We start from the raw sequence: 6,000 nt of genomic DNA on the forward strand, positions 1-6,000 counted from the left end.
TATTACGTCATAAAGTCAACACACTCCCCTGTATACTTGGCTTTTGGGTGATAAAAAGAAGAGAATTTAACGAAAGTTTTCTGATACTATTTATTTTAACAAAAAATCATATTTTTATACTAAAAAGTCAATCTTGATACTATTCATTTTTTTCTTTTATTTTGTCTTTATCGTTAAAACTCAAAGTTTTTAAGCCATTTTCATTAGTTTTCCTTAAAAATAAAGGGGTGTGCCATCCACACACCTTTTTAATTTGCGACCGTTGAATCAACTGAATTAAAGAAAATCAAAATAAAAAAATTAACAAAATATGTGTGAGAAGTAAAAAATGATGTGTGGATAATACACTCCAAAAGAAACTTTTCTTTCTCGAATTTGGCAAAATATCAATATCTAGCTAGATTACTAATCAAACACAATTTTGTTTGAATATAAGGCTCAATTTAAAAGTTTGAAAACTTAATGCACATACTAACTAGCTTTTAGTTTAGTTGTATTTTTCTTTCTAAAATTAGAAATTGTCTCAATTTAAAAGTTTCTAAAATTAGAAATTGTTTGAATATAAGGCTCAATTTAAAAGTTTGAAAACTTAATGGCTAGTAGATATCACTGCATTATTGGTCTCTCAATGGGACTAGGATTCCCTTTCCTCTTGTTTTCATTCCCTTGTTTCATATTCTTTTATTTTGTCTTTCTCTTATTATAAAAAAATTAATATAAAATATTAACGTGATTTAACCGTCACCGTTCAAATAGGAGGGAAAGAAAGAAGAGGAAACAAAAGATAGGAGAGAATACTACTTTCCTTTCAATGATCATGAAATAAAAAGTAGACCTGGCAATTTCTTACACGACCCGTTAACACGACACGTAAACGACACGAAAATAACGGGTTTCGGGTCAACACGATAACTAATCGGGTCATTATCGGGTCACACGATAATAACCCGTTAATAACGGGTCCTTAACAGGTTTACACGAGAGTGACACGCGGGTAACCTGTTTCGACACGATAAGAAAAATGCTATTTTGATGATTTTAATTTTTTAAACTACTAAAAAAAACTTACTATAAAATGCAATAGATATAATGAATATGTATATATTGTTTATTAATTATGATTCTATATAAACTTTAAATTTTAAGTTTTATTTATTTATTTATTTTATTTATTTATTTATTTTTATAGTATATTATAGGCAAAGATTGAGATTAAAAATCATAAAACACATTAAAAATAAAAATATCAAGTAATATAAAAATACCAAACACATAAAAAAATTATAATAATTAATTTCCCACCTAATATTTCAAGAGTTTCATCCATTTCCCGCCTAATGTTTGGGAAATTTTGCAGCCTATATCCATCCATTTCCCGCCTAATATTTAATCCAAAGAAAGTCTAAGTGTTAGTTAATGTATCGTTTTGATGGGATACGCATCCTATGAAACAAATTTCAATGATCTAACCGTCAAACTTGTTTATATATGCTTCGAGATCGCATACGCCAAAATTTTCCAAAAAAAAAAATTCAGAGATCAAGAAACGAGTCAAAAATTTTCAACGGTTATAAACGAAAAATCACGATTTAACGGTTGTTTTAACTCTGATTTTGATGATTTTTTACAGCTATACTCTTTGACCCTCTATGAATATAATGAATGAATTTGATCTTCAATTTAAAATATTTACATTGGTGGATACCACAAAATCTTATGTTATACTTGATAAAAGTATAAATAAACTCTCAAGTGTTAGTGAATTTATCATTTTGATGGGATACGCATCTTACAAAACTAATTTCAACGATCCAACCGTCAAACTTGTTTATATATGCTTCGATATCGCATACACCAAAAATTGCAAAAAACAAACATTCAGAGATCAAGTAACGAGACAAAACATTTTGACGGTTATAAACGAAAAATCACGATTTAACGGTTATTTTAACTCCGATTTTGATGATTTTTTACAGCTACACTCCTTGACCCTGTATGAATACAATGAATGAACTCGATCTTCAATTTAAAATATTTATACTAGTGGACACCACAAAATCTTATGTTATACTTAATGAAAGTATAAATAAACTCTTAAGTGTTAGTAAATCTATCGTTTTGATGGGATACGCATCCTACGAAACTAATTTCAACGATCTAACCGTCAAACTTGTTTATATATGCTTCGAGATTGCATACGCCAAAAATTGCAAAAAACAAACATTTAGAGATCAAGTAACGAGACAAAACTTTTCAACGGTTATAAACGAAAAATCATGATTTAACGGTTATTTTAACTCTAATTTTGATGATTTTTTACAGCTACACTCCTTGACCCTATATGAATACAATGAATGAATTCGATCTTCAATTTAAAATATTTACACTAGATACCACAAAATCTTATGTTATATTTGATGAAAATATAAATAAACTCTCAAGTGTTAGTGAATCTATCGTTTTGATGGGATACGCTTCCTACGAAACTAATGTCAATGATCAAACCGTCAAACTTGTTTATATATGCTTCAAGATCGCATACACCAAAATTTGAAAAAAACAAACATTAAGAGATCAAGTAATGAGACAAAACTTTTCGACGGTTATAAATGAAAAATCACGATTTAACGGTTATTTTAACTCCGATTTTGATGATTTTTTATAGCTACACTCCTTGACCCTATATGAATACAATGAATGAATTCGATCTTCAATTTAAAATATTTACACTAGTGGATACCACAAAATCTTATGTTATACTTGATGAAAGTATAAATAAACTCTTAAGTGTTAGTGAATCTATTGTTTTGATGGGATACGCATCCTACGAAACTAATTTTAACGATCCAACCGTCAAACTTGTTTATATATGCTTCGAGATCGCATACGCCAAAAATTGCAAAAAACAAACATTTAGAGATCAAGTAACGAGACAAAACTTTTCAACGGTTGTAAACGAAAAATCACGATTTAACGGTTATTTTAACTTCGATTTTGATGATTTTTTACAGCTACACTTCTTGACCCTATATGAATATAATGAATGAATTCGATCTTCAATTTGAAATATTTACACTGGTGGATACCACAAAATCTTATGTTATACTTGATGAAAGTATAAATAAACTCTTAAATGTTAGTGAATTTATCGTTTTGATGGGATACACATCCTACAAAACTAATTTCAATGATCCAACCATCAAAATTATTTATATATGCTTCGAGATCGCATACGCCAAAAATTGCAAAAAAAAAAAACATTCAGAGATCAAGTAATGAGACAAAACTTTTCGACGGTTATAAATGAAAAATCACGATTTAACGGTTATTTTAACTCCGATTTTGATGATTTTTTATAGCTACACTCCTTGACCCTATATCAATACAATGAATGAATTCGATCTTCAATTTAAAATATTTACATTAGTGGATACCACAAAATCTTATGTTATACTTAATGAAAATATAAATAAACTCTAAGTGTTAATTAATGTATCGTTTTGATGGGATACGCATCATATGAAACTAATTTCAATGATCCAACCATCAAACGTGTTTATATATGCTTCGAGATCGCATACGCCAGAAATTGCAAAAAACAAACATTCAGAGATCAAGTAACGAGACAAAATGTTTCGACGGTTATAAACGAAAAATCATGATTTAACGGTTATTTTAACTCTGATTTTGATGATTTTTTATAGCTACACTCCTTGATCCTATATGAATACAATGAACTAATTTGATCGTCAATTTAAAATATTTACAGAAGTGGATATATACCACAAAATCTTATGTCATGATGATCTATGAAAATTGAGGATTTTGTAAAAGGAATAACATGTAAGCTTTGAGTTCCATTGACAAGGTTACATGGTCGTTTAGATTTTTAAAACCCTCCAAATCTCATGAACAATGTTATTTATTTTTGTGAAAAATTAATAAAATTAATAATAATTATTGTAGAAGTGTGAAAAATGTAATCACTCGTAATAAAAAGCTTTACAACTTTCATTAAGGGGTCAACTCCGAAATTTAGTATGCATATATTGATTTAGTATTATGTTTTACATTTTTTTGGGTCAAATTATGTTTTTCATTTTCATTTTTATTGATTTAAAATATATTTTTCTTAACGGGTAACGGGTCGGGTCATATTACCTGAAAATATTAACGGGTTGATTTCGGGTCGGGTCATATTACCCGTTTATTTTAACGGGTATTACACGACACGACCCGTTAAGCTATCGGGTATGACACGAAAACGACACGAACACGAGAAACACGACACGAATGCCAGGTCTAATAAAAAGCCCAAATCATTTCAGGAGGGCAAAGGACTATTACGTCATAAAGTCAACACACTCCCCTGTATACTTGGCTTTTGGGTGATAAAAAGAAGAGAATTTAACGAAAAATTTCTAATACTATTTATTTTAATAAAAAATTATATTTTTATACTAAAAAATCTATTTTGATATTATTTATTTTTTCTTTTACTTTGTCTTTATCGTAAAAACTCAAAGTTTTTAAGACATTTTCATTAGTTTTCCTTAAAAAGAAAGGGGTTTGCCATCCACACACCCCTTCATACACACCCTTTTAATTTGCGACCGTTGAATCAACTGAATTAAAGAAAATCAAAATAAAAAAATTAACAAAATATGTGTGAGAAGTAAAAAATGATGTGTGGATAACACACTTCAAAAGAAACTTTTCTTTCTCGAATTTGGCAAAATATCAATATCTAGCTAGATTACTAATCAAACACAATTCTGTTTGAATATAAGGCTCAAATTAAAAGTTTGAAAACTTAACGCACATACTTGTAGACATCGAAATTTCGGTGAAATGAATGTTGATCAATAATTAAAATTTCAACGCTCACGTGTCACATAAATTTTACATGTAGCGTGTGACTCAACGAAAAATCGAAATAAATTGGAAAAGTCATCAAATAGGACACGTGTCAATACCTGGCAGAAATGATTTATTTCATCTGATTATTTAAATCCAAAAATCAAGTTTTGGAATTCTATAAATAGGAAGCCAATACATTCATTTTAGGGAAGGGAGGAAGAAAAGAAAGAAAGAAAGGAATTCACATCACACCAAAACCTTGAAGCCTTGAAACTCTAAAGCTCTCAAGCAAATCCCGAAGGATCAAGAAAGCACTCTTCGTTCTTCGTCAAATCCTCCTTCAAGGTCAAGCCCCAACGGCCCTTGAAGAAATCCACATAACCATTATTCAAGATCAAGCCCCGACGGCCCTTGAAGAAAGTGTTCATCATTCATCATCCGTTCATCCTAAGATCAAGCCCCAACGGCCCTTTGGATCAACAACCTCAACAAATTCACACATCCAATCGTTCTTCAAGATTAAGCCCAAAAGCCTTGAAGATCCGTTCATCCATCAACCTTCAAGATCAAGCCCAAAAGCCCTTGAAGAAATCCACACAACCATTATTCAAGATCAAGCCCCGACGGCCCTTGAAGAAAGTGTTCATCGTTCATCATCCGTTCATTCAAGATCAAGCCCAAAAGCCCTTGAAGAAATCCACACAACCATTATTCAAGATCAAACCCCGACGGCCCTTGAAGAAAGTGTTCATCGTTCATCATCTGTTCATTCAAGATCAAGCCCAAAAGCCCTTGAAGAAATCCACACAACCATTATTCAAGATCAAGCCCCGACGGCCCTTGAAGAAAGTGTTCATCATTCGTTCATCCTTAGATCAAGCCCCAACGGCCCTTTGGATCAACAGCTCATCCACAAACCTACACCCTACGAAGATAGAATCAGATGATCAAATTACAAAGAGATTGTAACCCCAAAATCATTAAATACAAAAATATATTTTGTACACGGTATTCTTGTTTCTTGTTACAGGAATTTTTCGTGTTTACAAACTTGGCACGCCCAGTGGGACCTCTCTACCTCTCATCTCTATCCTCAAATCATCGAAAAACGCAAATGGCATCAAGAAAAGATCAAGCTGT

This window comes from Pyrus communis, chromosome 5 (genome assembly GCF_963583255.1).
Source record: "Pyrus communis chromosome 5, drPyrComm1.1, whole genome shotgun sequence".
Classification (NCBI taxonomy): Eukaryota; Viridiplantae; Streptophyta; class Magnoliopsida; order Rosales; family Rosaceae; genus Pyrus; species Pyrus communis.